General features: G+C 45.3%; 1 long non-coding RNA gene across 6 annotated transcripts in view; it reads right to left on the bottom strand.

The window, feature by feature from the left end:
• Positions 1–242: 242 nt before the first annotated feature.
• Positions 243–22656, bottom strand: part of LOC141047004 (uncharacterized) — a 485357-nt gene continuing 462943 nt past the window's right edge. For 3 of the 6 annotated variants that reach the window (XR_012219720.1, XR_012219724.1, XR_012219721.1), the window contains 3 exons: positions 7366–7456; positions 4671–4771; positions 243–589 (listed from right to left, as the gene is read on the bottom strand). This is a non-coding gene — a long non-coding RNA (uncharacterized lncRNA). The remainder of the gene's footprint in view (positions 590–4670; positions 4772–7365; positions 7457–22656) is intronic. The other 3 variants (XR_012219723.1, XR_012219726.1, XR_012219722.1) reach the window with 2 other exon arrangements.

The raw sequence follows: 22656 nt of genomic DNA, 5'->3' as shown, positions 1-22656 counted from the left end.
CTGTATCTCTCCTTTTATCTGAATTACTAACTTAAATTTTAATTTATTCCTCCCTTTTTTCCAAGAAATGTTGTAAATATCGAAATTGGTTTCTGTTCCGGGGATACAAACTCGTTCCCATGAATTAATGCTGGAGTGTTATTTTTGTAGGTCCGCTTCCTTCATCCTGCACCAATCAATCATTTTGATTTTTTCCACCGGAATTATATTCCCTATTTTATAATAAATTTCATTCACTCACATACTAATCCAACGCAATTTTATTATTCATATTTTTTATACATAATTTTTAAACATTTTAAACATTTTAATAAAAAGATTTTTAATAAAAAGATTTTTATTCGATTTTATTAAACATATTTTCATATATATAAAATTATTTTAGCTTTTTCTTCTATTTGACGCTTGTCCTTCTTTCTTGAACGAAATCCACTCTAGCCTAGTGGCATTGGCTCTGGACTATGATATATATATATATTTTTTCAATGGGTTCGTTCCATCTCCCAATATATTTTTCCTCAGCATACAAAATGAAAAGTTTTTTTTCCTTTTCTCAATATATTCTTTTTCATATATTTTTATATATCACCTGTAACAGAATTCAAGAAGGTTCAATCTTTAAACTATAAGAACAATTGTAAATGTATTTCACGTTCTATTAACCCTTGAACTTTGACATCTGTCCTGTCATCACATGTGATCTTTGGCGCCTAAATTCAAATATTTCATGTATTTAACCAGAGAAGGCTGTATCTATTCACTATATGTCATCCCCTGAAGAAGTGTTTTTTCACTTTGAAACGCATTGGGATTAAATAGTTAAACCTTTCAAGTGGTGATTTTATCCTGGTTTCAGCAGCGCACAGTAAGCCTGGTTTAAATCTCTTATCCAAAAGGAGTTATATTGGCGGTCACATTTGTGAACCTCGGGCGTGCAGCAGGCTGACATTGATTTACATGCTTTTATCCGCCCTGGAAAAAGTGAGTAGATTCCATTTGAATGTATTCCATCTTCCACCCAGATAAGACCCTATTGCGCTTTTCTTTTTCCTTAGTTTTATTCTATTCTCTCATGCAAACTTTGACGCACCTTAAGGAGCAGGCTTCTGCAGCCAATGTTGATGAGGAGGAAGAGGAGGAGGGAATCCTTGATGACATTCAGCCATTGTCTGCTCAGGGACCTCTCCTGGACGAGGTGGAGGAAGAAGAGGAGGAGGAGGAGGAGGATGATGGGGATGATTACTTAGGGGAGGAGGATGCATCTCGTGGGGCAAGTGAAAATGTTGGCGTGGCAAGGTCTGGTACAGGGTTTGTGCGTGACTGGAGGGATGTGGATTTGCCAGAAAGTGCTCCTCCAACCAGCACTCGCAGTGCATCATTGACACCGGGAACATTGGCCCACATGTCAGATTATGCCTTGCAGATCCTAAAAAGGGACCCCTGCATTGCCAAAATGATGAACGATGATGACTACTGGTTGGCCAGCATCCTGGATCCACGCTATAAAGGCAAATTACAAAACATCATGCCACAGGAGAACCTTGACCTAATATTGGCTAATAAACAAGCAACTCTGGTAAATCGGTTGCTTGAGGCATTCCCAGCACACAGCAGCGGTGATGGTTCTCACACGAGCCGTACGGGCCGGGGTCAGCTTGGCAGAGGTGTTCGTGGTGCACACATCAGAAGTGGCGTTGGAGACAGGGGTTTCATGACAATGTTGTGGACTGATTTTTCAAGTACCGCTCACACAACTGGTAATACTGCATCGATGGAAAGTGACAGGAGACAGCAGTTGTCAACTATGGTTACAAACTACTTTTCCTCCCATATCGATGTTCTCCCACACAGGTCATTCCCCTTTGACTATTGGGCCGCTAAACTGGACACCTGGCCTGAATTGGCCCAATATGCCTTACAGGAGCTCGCTTGCCCAGCTGCAAGTGTGCTATCGGAAAGAGTCTTCAGTGCAGCTGGATCAATCCTGACAGAAAAAAGGACCCGTCTGTCAACCCAAAATGTGGATGATCTAACCTTCATTAAAATGAACCACGCATAGGTTTCCAAGGATTTTGTCCCACCTTCCCCTGATGACACATAGGGTGACAGAAAAATGGCTTGCTTTGGTCCACCTCTTCCTGGGACTTGACCTATTTCGCCTTTTGCATCAGCTGAATGTCCAACATCAACATATGCCACTTTCTAAAACTCCCTAACTGTGCTGCCTCCCCCCCCATGGCCGGGGTCACCACCTAGCACACGACACCGTGCGAGTGCCGTTGCCCCGGACAGGTGGGTAGGCCGACTCTTGGGCGCGGGCACTGGCACAGGGTCCCTCATAGTGCAATCAAGTGTCTCTGACGGTGGTGGTGCACACCCGCCGTCAGACACACCGCCGTACTATGAGGGGCCCAGTGCCAGTACCGACGCCCACAAGTGGGCCCCCCTTGCTTGGGCAGGGCCCCAGCATTTGCAATCTTTACCTCTCCCTGCTCCTCCGCTGTGTAGTCTGGGCCGTCAAATCCATACTGTGCCTGACACCGTTTGAGCCTGCCTCCTGATGTATAGACATATATTTTGAATGTGTACGCTATCCATACATGTTATCTGGGGATACGGTACCCTTTCTCACCTTTGTGCAATCACGTGCAATCCATACTGGGCCTAACACCGTCTGAGCCTGCCTCCTGATGTATAGACATATCTTTTGAATGTGTACGCTATCCATACATGTTATCTGGGGATACGGTACCCTTTCTCACCTTTGTGCAATCACGTTCAATCCATACTGGGCCTAATACCGTCTGAGCCTGCCTCCTGATGTATAGACATATCTTTTGAATGTGTACGCTATCCATACATGTTATCTGGGGATACGGTACCCTTTCTAACCTTTGTGCAATCACATGCAATCCATACTGGGCCTAACACCGTCTGAGCCTGCCTCCTGATGTATAGACATATCTTTTGAATGTGTACGCTATCCATACATGTTATCTGGGGATACGGTACCCTTTCTAACCTTTGTGCAATCACGTGCAATCCATACTGGGCCTAACACCATCTGAGCCTGCCTCCTGATGTATAGACATATCTTTTGAATGTGTACGCTATCCATACATGTTATCTGGGGATACGGTACCCTTTCTAACCTTTGTGCAATCACGTGCAATCCATACTGGGCCTAACACCGTCTGAGCCTGCCTCCTGATGTATAGACATATCTTTTTAATGTGTACGCTATCCATACATATTATCTGGGGATACGGTACCCTTTCTCACCTTTGTGCAATCACGTGTAATCCATACTGGGCGTGAGAACGGCTGGCGAGCTGTTAAGCAAGCTACAGCACCTGTGGTTTGCACACGTAAGTTTTTCATTTTTTCAGGAATGACGGTTAGGCCTAATTCCGGAACTGCGGTTGACCTGCACTTACTGGGAAATTATTGTTCGCGGGTAATAATTGTAATCAGTGATCCCCATCACTAACGTTGTTCAGCTGGTTATCTGCACCTGTAAGCGACAAACGCTGGCCTTTTCAGTGTAGCGCACATGCAGCCACGGACATGTAAGGGCATGACACACCAGGTATTGGCCAATCTCATGTGCCAGAGCCTCACGTGTCCCTCTAGTAAGCCGGACTCGGACCGCGGGGCATGACGGAGTCTCATTCGTTAACGGAATTAAGCTTGCAATGTGTGTATCTGTTCTGTAGCTGGCATGGTTGAGGTTGCCCGTGTTGAGTCAAATTACGCCGTAGGCTCCACTCCTGGTGGTGCCCTTCTGGACATTCCTTTAAGGTTCAGCTTTGCAACCATACTGCCCACGTAAAACAAACACTTTGCCTTCATGAATGCTGTTTGGAGGGTCATGACTCGTGGGAATAACGCCGCCCAATCAGTTAACCTGCTAGGAGGAAGGTAATGCCACTGTGGCGACCGTACTCCTGGGGGCGACACAAGTGCACTGATGCCCAGCCACTGCTCGATGAATCTGCTGGTACATTGACCCAGACCACTACATTCCCCTCGCACGCTACCCGGCCTGAATCTGACCCTGATGAAACTCAGGTTACCCTTCCCATATACAGTTCCATCTTACACGGTGACAAAGAGGAAGCTGCAGATGAAAGTGCAGGTTCGGCCCACCCGCCATCAGACACACCACCGTACTATCAGGGGCCCTGTGCCAGTGCCATCGCCAACGAGTGGGCTCCCCCTGCTTGCTCAGGATCACAGCACTTGCAAGGTTGAAATACTGTGCAGTGAGATGGAAGATGGGGACGACGAGGAGTCCAGACTAGTACAGGGATTCTCTAGCGAGGAGACTTATTTGATTGTTTTCAATGTTGGGACAGCAATTTTTGGGGAGCACTATACTCTGAAGAATGATAGATGGGGCCCACCATACACTGGAACATTCCAAAGGTGGACATCAGACACTGGAGCAGCATTTACAGGGCCCATTATACACTAGAGCAGTGGTCCCCAACCTTTTTTGCACCAGGGACCGGCTTGAACCAAGACCATTCTTCCATGGCTCGGCAGGGCGGGGATGGAGGTGTGACAGGGGCGGGGCTTTGGTCATAAGGGGGCGGGGCTATGGACGCGGTAGTTTAGCAATGCATACATACATTTAATTATAACATTTGTAATGTGACTCAACTCACCATAGGTTTTGAATGAGTGGGAGCACCTGGCTTGTTTCTGTTTCAGTGGGAGCACTGGGCTACTTCTACTGATGACCGTCACTGCTAATGATGATTGGAACCTACAAGGAAATGGAGCATTGAGCACTTAAGAAAAATTGTACTGGAGTACTGTACATGCTGATTATTTTCTAATCATCAGAAAATGTATGTATGGTTCCCCCCGTCCAGCTCTGTGTGGCTCCCCCTGTTGTATGCATGGCTCCCCTGTCCCATCCTGTTTATATGGCTCTGCTCCCACTCTCCCATCCTGTATACATGGCTCTGCTCCCACCCTCCCATCCTGTATACATGGCTCTGCTCCCACTCTTCTATCCTGTATACATGGCTCCCCTGTCCCATCCTGTATCCCATTCTCCCTCCCGTGTATATGGCTCCGCTCCCATTCTCCCTCCCCTGTGTATATGGCTCCGCTCCCATTCTCCCTCCCCTGTGTATATGGCTCCGCTCCCATTCTCCCTCCCGTGTATATGGCTCCACTCCCATTCTCCCTCCCGTGTATATGGCTCCGCTCCCATTCTCCCTCCCCTGTGTATATGGCTCCGCTCCCATTCTCCCTCCCCTGTGTATATGGCTCCGCTCCCATTCTCCCTCCCGTGTATATGGCTCCACTCCCATTCTCCCTCCCGTGTATATGGCTCCGCTCCCATTCTCCCTCCCCTGTGTATATGGCTCCGCTCCCATTCTCCCTCCCCTGTGTATATGGCTCCGCTCCCATTCTCCCTCCCGTGTATATGGCTCCGCTCCCATTCTCCCTCCCCTGTGTATATGGCTCCGCTCCCATTCCCCCTCCCCTGTGTATATGGCTCCGCTCCCATTCTCCCTCCCCTGTGTATATGGCTCCGCTCCCACTCTCCCTCCCCTGTGTATATGGCTCCACTCCCACTCTCCCTCCCCTGTGTATATGGCTCCGCTCCCACTCTCCCTCCCCTGTGTATATGGCTCCGCTCCCACTCTCCCTCCCCTGTGTATATGGCTCCGCTCCCACTCTCTCTCCCTTATATTTATGGCTCCGCTTGGCTCCCCCATCCTCCCCATCATACTTTCCCTCACGTCGCTGAACTTCCTTCCCGTCGCTGCACGTCCCTGCATCTCGCGGCGCTTCAGCTTCTTCCTGTGCGGTGCGGTCACGTGCTACCGCTCATTAAGGTCCATGAATATGGACGCCACGTCTATGGGAGATGAGTGGCGTCCATATTCATGACCTTAAATGAGCGGTAGCACGTGACCGCTCAGCGCTGGATGAAGCCGCCGCGGGATGCAGGGTGAGTATCAGCTGCTGCACCGCCCCCCGGCTCCCCTTGTGTCCGCGGACCGGCAAGGGCACTGCAACGGCCCGGTCCTGGGCCGCGGACCGGCGGTTGGGGACCCCTGCACTAGAGCATTAGAAATGGGGCCCATTATGTTTGGAGCATTATTTGGGCCCATAAGACAGTGGAGCTTCATCCATGGGGACCAACATATACTGTAGCATTATGTGGAGCTCATCATATACTGTTTCAAACATTATATGGGACCAATGATTCTGTATGGAGAAATAGATGGGCCTCGTCATGAGATGAAAAAAGTGAAGTATTTTTCATTGTACTATACCGCTATTTCTCTGCCGTATCGGAGCATGATGAGCTGTGGTATGTGTTAAAGGGGCGCTCTTTCGCCCAGGGCACATGAAAACCTGGAGCCAGCACTCCCCCCCCACAGTCTGTAGCCAAATAACCCCCATTTTTCAGTGCGTAACTTGTATTATGAAGTTAATTAAGGTTGACAAGCTTAAGTAAGAAGAATTGATGCTTTTGGCATTCAAATGGGCACTGTTGGTGTGTTTCCTGTCCTCCTCTCACTGCCGACTTTTATTCCCCATTGACTTACATTGGGTTTCGTGATTCGGGACGACCCCGACTTTTCCCTATAATCGGACGATCTTGCTCGACCCGACTTTTGGAAAAGTCGGGTTTCACAAAACGAAACGCGACCCTAAAAAAACAAAAGTCGCTTAACTCTACCCATGACCAAATCACACATATAGCTGGCAGATTTTTTTTTCGTCAAAATATTTTTTAAGCCGCCATCACAACACTGTAGACACTTTTGGCCGAGCTCTACTCTACTGTAACCTATTGAATATTTGTTAAAATATGCAATACAATTTAGGTACATTTGTATTTATTTTTCAATTTTTAAAATGACCATTAATATCACATACAATGGACAAATACCACCACACCATGACCAGACACAATATTACCACCACATAGTGACCTATTATTAATACCACATACAAGGAACAATACCGCCACACCAGGACTAGACTATATATTACTACCACAATGACCGAATAATATCACATACAAGGAACAAATACCACCGCACCAGGACCAGACCACATATTACCACCACATAGTAAGTGACTGAATACTACAATACTGATCAGTAATAAAAAAACAATATTATCGCCATAAGTGCCATTATACACAGGGGATCTGTACTTACTATCCAGTGTCTGTGTACTGGTAATACAGTGATTAATGACATTATACACAGGAGCTCTGTATATAGCGTACAGGTAATACAGTGATCACTGGTGACATTATACACAGGACCTCTGTATATAGTATACAGTATATAGTGTCAGTGTATAGGTAACACACTAACTCACCAGTGACGTCTCTAGGTAAAGTCCTTCATCCTTGCTTTTCATCTTTCATCCAGCACAGATCGCCATCACTTCTTCCAGCCAGGGCTCGTCTCTGCAGGAAATAACACAGTTATCTAGAGCTCCACTTGCAGAACACATTACTTATTTTTTCCCAACTTCTATATTACATCACATGAAGAAAAAAAGGCAACATAGTATCACTCTACACAGTAACAGGACTGCCCCCATTAAAAACAGTATACTCAAAAAATAAAATAAATACATCACTGCAGTAATAACATCCTTTAATTAGCCCCTATGGTAATAATATCCCCTATCCTGGCCCCGGTGTGTCTCATTCCTGCCTTCAGAGCCATATGTTCTCCCATCCCACCCTCATGAGTATCCATTGTGACCTATATGATCTCCCCATCTGTCTCCATCGTATCCATCCTGCCCCATGATCCTGCCCCATCTGTCTCCAATCCTGCCCCCTGTGTCTCCAATCCTGCCCCATGTCTCCATTTTGCCCTGTTTCCAATCATGCCCCTTGTGTCTTTCATCCTGCCCCCTTTGTCTCCAATCATGCCCCCTGTGTCTGCAATCATGCCCCCTGTACCTGCAATCCTGCCCCCATGTCTTTCATCCTGACCCCTTTGTCTCCAATCATGCCCCCTGTACCTGCAATCCTACCCCCGTGTCTCCAGTCCTGCCCCCAGTGTCTGCCATCCTGCCCCCAGTGTCTGCCATCCTGCCCCCTGTATCTCCAATCCTGCCCCCTGTATCCAATCCTGCCCCAATGTTTCCATCCTGCCCCCTATGTCTCCATCCTGCCCCCAATGTCTCCAATCCTGCCCTGTCTCCATCTTGCCCCCAATGTCTCCAATCCTGCCCGTCTCCATCCTGCCCCGTCTCCATCCTGCCCCCAATGTCTCCAATCCTGCCCTGTCTCCATCTTGCCCTGTCTCCATCTTGCCCCATCTCCAATCCTGCCCTTGTCTCCAATCCTACCCTGTCTCCAATCCTGCCCCCAATGTCTCCAATCCTGCCCCCAATGTCTCCAATCCTGCCCCCGTCTCCATCCTGCCCCCATCTCCAGTCCTGCCCCATCTCCAATTCTGCCCCATCTCCAATCCTGCCCCCAATGTCTCCATTCCTGCCCCCAATGTCTCCATCCTGCCCCATCTCCATCCTGCCCCATCTCCATCCTGCCTCATCTCCATCCTGCCCCCAATGTCTCCAATCCTGCCCCCAATGTCTCCATTCTTGCCCCAATGTTTCCAATCCTGCCCCCAATGTCTCCAATCCTGCCCCCTTCTCCAATCCTGCCCGTCTCCATCTTGCCTCCCCCCTGTCTCCAATCTGCCCTGGCAGGATGGAGACACATGGTCCATGTGTCTCCATCCTGCGGGGAAACATAATAATTAAAAAAAAGAAACCTTCTTACCTGGCCCGCTCCTGCTGGAAGATGCAGCTCCTGTGTGAGCTCAGCTAAAAGGACCTGTGGTGATTAGGGGGCAAAGCTGATCAATGGTGAAGGCCTGTGATCAGCTCAGCCCCCTGATCACATGACGATGATGTCACCACAGGTCCTACAACGCTTCGGCGCTGCTCTCCTCTGCTCCTGCGCTCCACATGGCTAATTTGAAAATTGAATAATTAGTCATGCAGTGCAGAAGGCTGGAGGGGCCCCCCTCTCCCCCGGGGCCCCCGTTCAATGAACCGGCTGCATGGGCGGTAGGTCCACCCCTGGAAGACATACAAGACCACTGATAATCTCCCTCGATCTGGGAATCCACGCAAGATATCACCTCGTAGGGTCAAAATGATCACAATAGCAGTGATCAAAAATCCCAGAACCACACGGGGGAACCTAGTGAATGACCGGCATAGAGCTGGGAACACCGCAATAAAGCCTACCATCAGTAACACACTACTCCGCCAAGGATTCAGATCCTACAGTGCTAGAGATCTCCCCCTGCTTAAGCCAGTACATGTCTGGGCCCATATGAAGTTTGCGAGAGAGCATTTGGATTATCCAGAAGAGTATTGGGAGTAAGTCATATGGTCTAATGAAACCAAAGTAAAACTGTTTGGTAGAAGCAAAACTCATCGTGTTTGGAGGAGACAGAATGCTGAGTTGCATCCAAAGAACACCATACTTACTGTGAAGCATGGGGGTGGCTTTGAGGCTGTTTCTCTGCAAATGGACCAGGATGACTGATCCGTGTACATAAAAGAATGAATGGTACCATGTATCATGAGATTTTGAGTGCAAACCTCCTTCCATAAGTAAGGGCATTGACGATGAAATGTGGATGGGTCTTTCAGCATGATAATGATCCCAAGCACATTGCCAGGGCAATGAAAGAGTGTCTTTGTAAGAAGCATATGAAGGTCCTGGAGTGGTCTAGCCAGTCTCCAGATCTCAACCCCATAGAAAACCTTTGGAGGGATTTGAAAATCAATGTTGCCCAGCGACAGGCCCAAAACATCACTGCTCTAGAGGAGATCTGCATGGAGGAATGGGCCAACATACCACCAACAGTGTGTGCCAAACTTGTGAAGACTTACAGAAACATTTGACCTCTGTCATAGCCAACAAAAGATACATAGCAAAATATTGAGATGAACTTTTGTCAATGACCAAATACTTATTTTCCACCATAATTTGCAAAATAAATCTTGCCAAATCAGACAAGGTGATTTCCTGGATTTGTTTTCTCATTTTGACTTTCATAGTTGTCTTCTACCTATGATGTCAATTACAGGCCTCTCTCATCTTTTTAAGTGGGAGAACTTGCACAATTGGTGGCTGACTAAATACTTTTTCCCCACTGAATGTCCAGCTCCAGACTGGGAAAGTGGTCAACTTCAGCTCAGCTCAAGGGCAATGTTATTATGACAGTACAAGGAGATGTATCTGACAGCAATTGTGCAGTGATTGAAGACGATGCCAATGACAAGAACATTAATTAATTGATAGATTTATTAATTATTAAGCTAGACTTATCTGCAGATGTTATTATTTGCCTTTACATGGGAAATCAACTCATAATCACCAAAACATTACGTCAGCTAGTAAGAAAAAAAATACTCATGTAGGTTCTCATATGCATATACTGTATGTGGTCTTTAACTCTGCACAAAACTGATTTTTATAGGAATGCAGAATAGATTTTATTTCTGATTTGGAGTGCAATATCATGTATGTCAATGAGCCGTGAGTTAACAAATATCTGGTAGTAATATACTGTACATTATACACCTTTAGTTTTCTTCCTAGGTTTAGTTTGAGTGTCTCCAGGCACATTTGTAAAAAATTAAACTGATATTATTAGCAACATAGATAGATTAAAAAAAGTCATTACACATATTTTATTTCATTTATAATGCTTATGAATTGTTAAAGGCTACAAATTGTGCACATGACCACCTTTTAATTAGATTGTATAAAGAATGCAAAGCATGGACAGGAGTGATCCCAAAGCCCAATCTCCTGATAAGTAAAGGTCCTATAGGTAACACCAATGCTTATAAGACACATATGACAATTCCATCTGAATTTGCAGATGTAAAATTTGAAGCAGAATGCAGTTACAAGAAAGTGGTAGACATGACCAAATGTCACTTATAGGCTGTGGAAATATTATGCATAAATATTGACTTTTAATCTCTTACATATTGATCATGAGCACACATCAAATATGTATGTCATGCTGATTGCTCGCTACAGCAATTGTGTGTGTACAATCAGCTGTAAGAGCCTGACTGATATATCCAGCCAGCCTGCTGTAACTGCTAGGACCGGAGTTCTCCCCAGTCCTAGCAGTTTAACCCTTCATGTACCACTGTGGGCACATGAAGGGTTCGACAGCGACAGATGAGGAGTCTGCCAGAGGGAGAGCACTCCATCTGTCAACTCATCAGCACCTACACTGCACAATTTCAGGGTCCTAGTGGGTTTCTATGCAGACCGGAAGCATGCATCTACAAGTAGTTGCAGATCTTTCATAGTCAATTTAATAGAGACATCAAAGTTTAAAAAAATATAAAGAGAACCACGATATAAACATGCCCTGGTACTTCCATGACTCTTTACTTGGTTCCCCGTCACTGCTGCCAGTCTATGTAGAACTCAAGGCTTCTGTGCTAATATCAAGACCAATGTAACCGAGGCATCATTGCAGGATGTTGAGTAGTGCAAATGTAGAGGTGGGCCGAGCTGGGGGGGTGGTCCCTCTTTATACCGCGCAGAGATGTAACAGAGACACGATGGAGGCAAATGTCGGGTACAACAGGTCCAAGATTTATTCTCTGGCCGCCCACTTGACGGCCTCCGCAGTACACCGCACTTCAATGCAATACACTTTACTTCGCTTACTTGTCGGCCCTCCGTTTCCAGAGCCGCTTCCCGCACACTGTACTTCACACTGGGGACGTGTATGTATACACCGTCCCCTCTTCACTCGTTGACACTCCTGTCAGGTCCGTCACTGTGGCCGCCTTAGGCCTGTAACCAACAGTACTCTCACTGAACAGTAGTCTTTTTCAGTACAGTATGCTTTACCTCGTCGCCTCGTCTATTCTGCGGTACTTTCCTGTCAGGACCACCCCCCTGACTTTTTCTCTCCTCTGTCCCCCTGGTTTGGTTTTCCTCAGAGTGAACAAACTGTCGCAGTTCTCCTGTCACTTGATCTCCCACGGGGACTGGAACCTTCTGGAACCGTCCCTCAGTATTTATATCTCTCCCGCTCCCCTGTCACTGTAGCTCCGCCCCCCATGACGACCGGTTTCTAAAGCCCTAAGCTGATGTCAAGTCCTTTGCTCACACTCCTCCCTGCCATCTATTGGTCAACCCAAGGTACTGCACGTCCACTACACTTTCCTAGCTGTTTCCCCACTGTAGTAACTGACACCTGTCTAAACTGTGCAAACCTATCTTTCGCTATTCTGACACGTACGTACGTCCGTCAGGTCACCTTCCCTACACTAAGACCATCAGAAAACAAGAAAGAGAGAAAAAGAAATGAGAGGGGAAGAGAATATAGTTTATTACTTTTAATTTTCTCTGCATACTTCACTTTATTTTGCAGGGAAATCATCAGCAAAATCCAAATCAGCAGCAAAATCCACACTGTTTGGTGCTGTGTTTTTTCCGCTCTACAGGCGGCATGCAGGGCTGCCACTAGGAATTTCGGGGCCCCATACTGACAAAATTATCGGGCCCCCTTGAGACACCACCCAGGCTCCACCCCAGCTCCGCCTTCACACCTCGAACCTTCCATAGTCCCACGGCTCGCTCTTGGAAAAACTCATCTTCTACATCACGTCCTCACCAATCTGATATTAACAGTTCCCAGTAGAGTTGAGCGAAACAGGTCGGTCAGATTCAAAAGTCGCCAACTTTCGCCAAAGTCGGGTTTCATGAAACGAAGCCCAACCACAGTGTGAAGTCGGCCAAGCGGTCGGTGACCCAAGTGCCAAAATTGGGTTTCACTGAATGCTTGCACGTGACTTTTTTCAGCCAATGAGAGAAGTGGAGTGTAGCGTAGCGGGAGCGTAGCTGGAGTGGGAGAGGGGGAGAGAGAGAGAGAGAGAGGGAGAGGGAGAGAGAGAAGAGACAGAGAAGAGAGAGAGATTTCACCGCCTCTAGGGTTAAAATTCATGCCACATGTGTTTACAGTCCTCCACTCACTACCGACTTTTCTCCCCATTGACTTGCATTGAGTTTCATGTTTCCCGACTTTTCCCTATAGTCGGCCGATTTCGCTCGACTCTACTTTTGAGAAAGTCGGGTTTCATGAAACCCGACTCGACCCTAAAAAAGGCAAAGTCACTCAACTCTAGTACCCAGTAAACACTAGATCACATACATAGCTGGCAGCTTTTGTTTTGGCCAAAAGAATTTTTAAGCAACCACCACAACATGGTAGACTCATTTGGCCGGGCCCTACTCTACTCTTACCTATTAAACATTTCCTAAAATATCTAATACCCTTTTTAGGTATATTTTTATTTATTTTTCTTTATGGGAATGAGTCACATGTATTTTTTAGAATGACCATTAATAGCACATACAAGGGACAAAAACCCTCACACCATGACCAGACCATATATTACTACCACATAGTGACCAAATAATACCACATACAAGGAACAAATACCTCCATACCATGACCAGATCACATATTACCATCAAATAGTGACCAAAGAATACCACATACAAGGAACAAATACCTCCATACCATGACCAGATCACATATTACCATCACATAGTGACCAAAGAATACCACATACAGGGAGAAATACCCCCACATCATAACCAGATCACATACTACCACCACATAGTGGCTGAATACTACAATACTGATCATTAATAAAAAAAAACACAACACTAATGCCATCAGTGTTGCCTCCTAAGTGGACAGTTTGATTTCACAGAAGTTTGATTTACTTGGAGTTATATTCTGTTGTTTAAGTGTTCCCTTTATTTTTTGAGCAGTGTATATTGTCTGGGTGAAAATAGATTATTAGCCAATATAAGTGGCGCTGGCCAGTATAGATGTGACTAAGCTGTGTGGTCCTTCCACCTGACGGGCGCCGTTTCTCTGCTCACTTCTTCCGGGGCCGTGTTTAGTGAGCGGTATAGGGAAATTTAAATAAGCAGTGTGTGTGTTTGTGATAGGCTGCCTCCGTTTGTACCATGGCGCATGTGTCCGCGATACTCCCCCTTGTGATGAAAGGGACTTTCGGAATGCGCTCCATGGAATGCAGTGGAACGCACTTCAGTCACATGTTGGAGCACTTCCGGAAGACCGAGGGGGTACCAGACCAGCGCATGCGCAAACAGAGGGAGAACAGTGCCAGAAAGACGAGAATCTGTCTAAAGGATATATCACTAACGATGGCCATAGAGGGAAAAGAAAAACAAGAAGGACCTAAAGGGGGAACCAAGGTGGTAAAGATATAAATGAAAATTTATATAGCTAAAAATTAAGCAATGGTAACGATAAAGTTGAAGCACGAACTATTAAAATTAATAAATAATGATACAAAAAGGTCATGATTAGTGAATAGGGGGTGCTGAAATGAATGAATAGATAATGTATCTCATTAATGAGGCTGAGTGAAGGTATGGGGAATAGATGAAGCAATGATGATAGGACAAGTTTCCTAGCTCTGGTAAGCCGGATGTCATCATGATGACTTCTGCTCACCATGCAACAATCGGGACCCCACGTCACGCCGTGGGGTCTCCGATCCAAAGTCAGAGGAGCTGTCAGCCCTTTGCTGGCTTCCGGAATGCTGCAATTTTGTTTAATTGCAATATTTTGGGGGTTTAAGTGCCGGGAGCAGTCTGGCACCTAGTGCCGGGTGTCAGTTGTGAGAATCAGCCAATTGCGATGAAGTAATGATCCGTCTATGGTCAAATTGTGCCAGGTCACATGGATGGATCATTGCGTCTAATTTCAGAAAGGGATTAATAAAGATAGTTTTTTTCACCAACATCACTGTGAAATATGCTGTTGCATTTTTTGCAGTGTTCTTTCACTTTCTCATTACTTTCTATGTATCAAAAAATTCTGAAATAATTGAAGTGATGCAGATTTAAATAAATGCAACAGTTTTCCAATTCAGTCAGGAACAAGCGTGTGCATGAGATTTACTAGGAAGGCACAGACCAGATTGTGGTTAGGTACAGCAAAGATGGTAGTTCTGACAGTAGGGATTACACTCATTTCACTGGTTTCTGCAATCTCTTGTGCAGTAACACAGTTGACTCCATTTGGACTTATCCTAATATTATGCTGAGTACAGGAGAATAATTGTTGGTAAATTGAAATTTGACATTGGATTGGACATTGACATTTTTCTATATTGTAATGGACTTTGACCATGGTGAAGCTGAGGCTAGTTTCACACTTGCTTTTTTTTGCAGCGCATTTTTCCCGCAAAAAAACGCATTGAAAAAACGCATACATAAGCATACAACTGCTGCGTTTTTTTCAAGCATTTTTATGAGCATGCATGAAAAAAACGCAGCGTTTTTATGCGTTTGTATGCGTTTTTAGCGCGTTTTTACCGCGTTTGCGTTTTTTTCCAACATTTTTAGGTGGCCCCTCACACTACCCAAACCATGACTTTACTAACCCTAACCCTGACCCTAACCCTAACCCTAACCCTGACCCTAACCCTAACCCTAACCCTGACCCTAACCCTTAACCAAATCATACTTAACCCTAACCCAAACCCTAAACCCTAACTAACCCTAACCCTAACCCTAACCCTGACCCTAACCCTAACCCTAACCCTAACCCTGACCCTAACCCTAACCCTAACCCTGACCCTAACCCTTAACAAAACCATACTTAACCCTAACCCTGACCCTAACCCTAACCCTAACCCTAACCCTGACCCTGACCCTAACCCTTAACCAAACCATACTTAACCCTAATCCTGACCCTAACCCTGACCCTAACCCTAACCCTAACCCTAACCCTGACCCTAACCCTAACCCTAACCCTAACCCTGACCCTAACCCTTAACAAAACCATACTTAACCCTAATCCTGACCCTAACCCTGACCCTAATCCTTAACAAAACCATACTTAACCCTAATCCTGACCCTAACCCTGACCCTAACCCTAACCCTAACCCTGACCCTAACCCTAACCCTAACCCTAACCCTGACCCTAACCCTTAACAAAACCATACTTAACCCTAATCCTGACCCTAACCCTGACCCTAACCCTAACCCTAACCCTAACCCTGACCCTAACCCTAACCCTAACCCTGACCCTAACCCTTAACAAAACCATACTTAACCCTAATCCTGACCCTAACCATGACCCTAATCCTTAACAAAACCATACTTAACCCTAATCCTGACCCTAACCCTGACCCTAACCCTAACCCTAACCCTAACCCTGACCCTAACCCTAACCCTAACCCTGACCCTAACCCTTAACAAAACCATACTTAACCCTAATCCTGACCCTAACCATGACCCTAATCCTTAACAAAACCATACCTAACCCTAACCCTGACCCAAACCCCAACCCTAACCCTGACCCTGACCATAACCCTAAACCCCCTTAACTAACCCTAACTCTAACCCAAACCCCTAAATTCCATGGTTTAAAAAAAAAAACGCATATGCAAAAAAACGCATACATGAGCATGCCAGTGCGCACATATGCGCATCCATAGGCTATAATGGCCATTTTTAGCGCAAAACGTGCGCATATGTGCGCATGCGCTTTTTTGCAGGGCCAAAAAATGCAACATGCTGCGTCTGGAAAATCCCAACGCACACCCCAAAAAAACGCAGCGCATGAAAATCGCATACATGCGCTTACCAGCGCGCAGGTATGCGCACCCATGTTAAATATAGGGGAAAAAACGCATGCGCAGGTGTGCGTTTTTTTCCAGCGCTAAAAAACGCAAATGTGAAACCAGCCTGAAGCATCAATATTTTCTGCCAGATGACTTTCAAGTAGAAAAAGATTGAGAAGCCCTACTAGGCTGGACCCTGAAGAAATACCTAAGAAGAAAAACTGGCAAGGAGACAAAGCACAAACAGGGTCTTAACAGGGTAGCAGTGTTATAGGGTATGCATGATTGGGCTCACCTGCTTCTGTTGGGTGCACACAACTACTGATAGATCTTAAGGCTGCTGCAGACCCACATCATCTGAGGATAAGTGAATAGAAGGAAAGCACATCGGCTACTCTGCGCTGCCGTGGAAGGAAAAATGAGAGCTACCACATCAATTTAAAGCGGCTTATTCGTCAACACATTTCAAAGAATGCAACTTCTTCATCAGTACAAACCACAATACCGATAACAATACCAATAACAATAGCAGTGTGCGACATATCAACAGACAAACCTGGCACAACAACACCACTAAAAAGCTCCGGCAAGTGTCCAGGGTTGCAGAGCGGCGTTGGAAGAAAGCAAATTAGCAAGATGACTTCCCTGCAGGCAACACTCGCTTTCAAATCTGCCCTCACTTCTGCTAAACAGGTCTACTTCACAACCCTCTTATCTTCCCTATCCTACAACCCCTAACAGTTATTCAAAACTTTTAACTCCCTCCTCCGAAAACCACTCCCCCCACCAACCTCCCTCATCTCTGCTGAGGACTTTGCCACACACTTCAAAAATAAGATCTTCCAAACAAGGCAAGTCTTCATTGTTCACCCACCACAAGCCCTTTGTATACCAGAACAATGCCCAAACCCCATAACCCCCCTATCTAACATCACTGAAGGGAAACTTAATTGTCTCCTCTCCAAATCACACCTCACCACCTTCTCACTTGACCCCATCCCATCTCCTCCCCAACCTCACCACCATTCTTATTCCATCCCTAACCCACCTCTTCAACCTATCACTAACTTCTGGTACCTTCTCTTATGCTTTCAAACATGCCACAATCACACCTAGCCTTAAAAAGCCTACCCTTGACCCAACCACTATGTCCACCTATCGCCCAATATCACTGCTCCCTTTCTCTTCCAAACTCTTGGAGCAGCACGTTCACGCTGAACTTTCCTCTCACTTCTCATCTAACTTTCTCTTTGACAATTTACAATCTGGTTTCCGCCTCCATCACTCCACTGAGAGGGCCCTGACCAAAATTACTAACGACCTACTTACAGCCAAAGCTAACGGACAATACTCCATACTCCTTCTAGACCTGTCCCCTGCTTTCGACACAGTTGACCACTGCCTCCAGATCCTCTCCTCCTTTGGCATTAAATACCTCACCCTACCCTGGACCTCCTCATACCTTTCCAGCCACACATTCAGTGTCTCCCACTTCCACACTACCTCCTCATCCCACCCTCTCTCTGTTGGAGTCTCCCAAGGTTCTGTTCTAGGACCCCTACTCTTCTCAATCTATACACTTGACCTGGGACAACTCATAAGGTCTCATGGATTCCAGTACCACCTTTGTACTGATGACACTCAGATCTACCTCTCTGGCCCAGATGTCATCTCTCTGCTCTCTTGAATACTGGAGTGTCTATCAGCCATATCCTCCTTCTCCTCTCGCTTCCTCAAACTCAATATAGACAAATCTGAACTCATCATCTTATCTTTTCTCCATATCACAGATCTTCCTTACCTGACCTATCACAATTAATGACATCATGCTTTCCCCATACCAGAAGTCCGCTGTCTTGGAGTAACCTTTGACTCTGCCCTTTCCTTCAAACACACATCCAAGCTCTTTCCACCTCCTGTCACCTCCAGCTCAAAAATATTTTCAGAATCCGTCCTTTCCTCAACCCTCAACCTGCTAAAATGCTTGTGCATGCCCTCATCATCTCCTGCCTCGACTACTGCAACATCCTTTTCTGTGACCATCCTGCTAACATCCTCGCACCTCTCCAGTCCTCTCTGCTGCCTGACTAATTAATCTATCTCCTCGCTACTCTCCCGCTACTCCCCTCTGCAAATCTCTTCACTGGCTCCCATTCCCTCCTCATATCCAGTTCAAATAACTATTACTGACCTACAAGGCCATCTATAACCTGTCTTCCCTTACGTAATCTCTGGTCCCCCCAAGACCTCCTTCTCTCCTCTACACTTATTCGCTTCTCAACCCACCGCCTCCAAGACTTCTCCCGAATATCCCCCATCTTCTGGAATTCTTTGCCTCAACTTGTCCGACTATCAACCACATTCAGATCCTTCAGACGGAACCTGAAAATCTACCTCTTCAGGAAAGCTTACAGCCTGCAATGACCCTGCTGCCTCCTCACCACCACTGGAGCTACCACCTCAACCAATGCCGGAGCTGCTGCAACCCCCTGACCTACTGTCTCCTTAAACACCATCCTGTAGAATGTAAGCCTGCAAGGGCAGGGTCATCTCCCCTCTATATCAGTCTGTGATTGTTAGTTTGTTTTACTGTAAGTGATATCTGTAATTTGTATGTAACCACTTCTCATGTACAGCACCATGGAATCAATGGTGCTATATAAATAAATAATAATAATAGCTATAGTGAAGATAAGTCCTGATGAAGAAGTTGTATTCTTTGATATGCATTGATGAATAAGCCACCTTAAATTGATATGGTATCTATCATCTTTCCTTCCATGACAGCGCAGAAAAATCTATTTGTTTTTTCTTTTACCCACTGAAGACATACCTGTTGCCAACATAGAATCTGAATCACTATTTCCAAGCACACCTTCCTGTCCCAATATGTAGGGACTTACTTTTCCTGCATCAGTTGTCTACTTCATCAACCTAAATCTTATTTTTATCCTATTTTGGGTTGGCATAGAAGAGTAAAAGGGACTGAAACTCACTCAAGCCAAGATATTAACCATAGGATGCAATAATATGTTGCTCTTGGATGAAGATCTCCTTTACACTAACCAAACACTGCTATATGTTTCTACCATTGTGATTTGTGTAAATTACTTGTACAAATATTTTGAATATTTTGGGGTAAATCCTTTAACCCCTTCACCCCCAAGGGTGGTTTGCACGTTCATGACCGGGCCAATTTTTACAATTCTGACCACTGTACCTTTATGAGGTAATAACTCTGGAACGCTTCCATGGATCCCGGTGATTCTGACATTGTTTTCTCGTGACATATTGTACTTCATGTTAGTGGTAAAATTTCATTCAAATAACTTGCGTTTATTTGTGAGAAAAACGGAAATTTGGCGAAAATTTTGAAAATTTCGCTATTTTCCAACTTTGAATTTTTATGCCCTTAAATCACAGAGATACTGCACACAAAAAACTTGATAACTAACATTTCCCACATGCTTACTTTACATCAACACAATTTTGGAAACAAAATTTTTTTTTGTTAGGAAGTTATAAGGGTTAAAATTTGACCATCAATTTCTCATTTTTACAACACCATTTTATTTTTAGGACCACATCACATTTGAAGCCACTTTGAGGGGTCTATATGATAGAAAATACCCAAAAGTGACACCATTCTAAAAACTGCACCCCTTAAGGTGCTCAAAACCACATTCAAGAAGTTTATTAACCCTTTAGGTGCGTCACAGGAATTTTTTTGAATATTTAAAAAAAAATGAACATCTAACTTTTTTTCACAAAAAAAATACTTCAGGTTCAATTTTTTTTATTTTACCAAGGGTAACAGGAGAAATTTGACTGCAAAAGTTATTGTGCAATTTGTCCTGAGTACGCTGATACCTGATATGTGGGGGGGGAACGACTGTTTCGGCGCATGGCAGAGCTCAGAATGGAAGGAGCGCCGTTTGACTTTTTCAATGCAAAATTGGCTGGAATTCAGATCGGACGCCATGTCGCGTTTGGAGAGTCGCTGATGTACTTAAACAGTGGAAACCCCCTACAAGTGACCCCATTTTGGAAACTAGACCCCCCAAGGAACTTATCTATATATGTGGTGAGAACTTTGAACCCACAAGGGCTTTACAGAAGTTTATAACGTACAGCGGTACAATTAAAAAATCACATTTTTTCCACAAAAATGATCTTTTCACCCCAATTTTTATTTTCCCAAGGGTAACAGGACCCTAAAAGTTATTGTGCAATTTGTCCTGAGTACGCTGATACCCCACATGTGGGGGTAAACCACTATTTGGGCGCATGGCAGAGCTCGGAAGGGAAGCAGCGCCATTTGACGTTTTTGGCTGGAATTGAGATCGGACACCATGTCGCGATTGGAAAACCCCTGATGTACCAAAACAGTGGAAACCCCCCACAAATGACACCATTTTGGAAACTAGACCCCCTAAGGAACTTATCTAGATGTGTGGTGAGAACTTTGAACCCCCAAGGGCTTCACAGAAGTTTATAATATAAGGCCGTACAATTAAAAAATCATATTTTTTCCACAAAAATGATCTTTTCACCCTCAATTCTTATTTTTCTAAGGGTAACAGGACCCTAAAACTTATTGTGCAATTTGTCCTGAGTACGCTGATACCCCACATGTGGGGGTAAACCACTATTTCGGTGCATGGCAGAGCTCAGAAGGGAAGCAGCGCCATTTGACGTTTTTGGCTGGAATTGAGATCGAACACCATGTCGCGATTGGAAAACCCCTGATGTACCTAAACAGTGGAAACCCCCCACAAATGACACCATTTTGTAAACTAGACCCCCCAAGGAACTTATCTAGATGTGTGGTGAGCACTTTAACCCCCCAGTGCTTCACAGAAGTTTATAACGCCCGGGCGTGAAAATAAAAAATTCGTATTTTTTCCACAAACATGATCTTTTAGTCACCATTTTTTTATTTTCCCAAGGGTACCAGGAGAAATTGGACCCCAAAAGTTGTTGTCCAATTTGTCCTGAGTATGCTGATACCCCATATGTGGGAGAAAACTACAGTATGGCACACGTTGGGGCTCGAAAGGGAAGTAGTGACAATTGGAATGCAGACTTTGATGGAATGGTCTGCGGGTGTCATGTTGCCTTTGGAGAGCCCCTAATGTACCTAAACAGTGGAAACCCCCCACAAATGACCCCATTTTGGAAACGAGACCCCCTAAGGAACTTATCTAGATGTGTGGTGAGCACTTTAAACCCCCAAGGGCTTCACAGAAGTTTATAATGCCCGGGCATGAAAATAAAAAAATCGTATTTTTTCCACAAACATGATCAATTAGTCCCCAATTTTTTCATTTTCCCAAGGGTAACAGGAGAAATTGGACCCCAAAAGTTGTTGTCCAATTTGTCCTGAGTACGCTGACACCCCATATGTGGGAGAAAACTACTGTATGGACACACGTCGGGGCTCGGAAGGGAAGCAGTGACGTTTTGGAATGCAGACTTTGATGGAATGGTCTGCGGGTGTCATGTGCGTTTGGAGAGCCCCTGATGTACCTAAACTATTGAAACTCCCCACAAGTGACCCCATTTTGGACACTAGACCCCCCACGGAACTTATCTAGATGTGTGGTGAGCACTTTGAACCCCCAAGTGCTTCACAGAAGTTTATAACGCTCGGACGTGAAAATAAAAAAATCATTTTTTTCCACAAAAATGATAATTTTGCCCCCAATTTTTTATTTTCCTAAGGGTAACAGGAGAAATTGGACCCCAAAAATTGTTTTGCAATTTGACCTGAGTAGGCTGATACCCTACATGTGGGGGTAAAACACTGTTTGGGCGCATGGCAGAGCTTGGAAGGGAAGGAGCACCATTTGACTTTTTCAACTCAGAATTGGCTGGAATTGAGATCAGACGCCATGTTGCATTTGGAGAGCCCCTGATGTGCCCAAACAGTGGAAACCCCCAATTCTAACTCCAACCCGAACCCCAACACAC

This window comes from Dendrobates tinctorius, unplaced genomic scaffold (genome assembly GCF_039654945.1).
Source record: "Dendrobates tinctorius isolate UK_male_01 unplaced genomic scaffold, ASM3965494v1 ptg000125l, whole genome shotgun sequence".
Classification (NCBI taxonomy): domain Eukaryota; kingdom Metazoa; phylum Chordata; class Amphibia; order Anura; family Dendrobatidae; genus Dendrobates; species Dendrobates tinctorius.
This window is presented reverse-complemented; position numbering and strand designations above follow the sequence as displayed.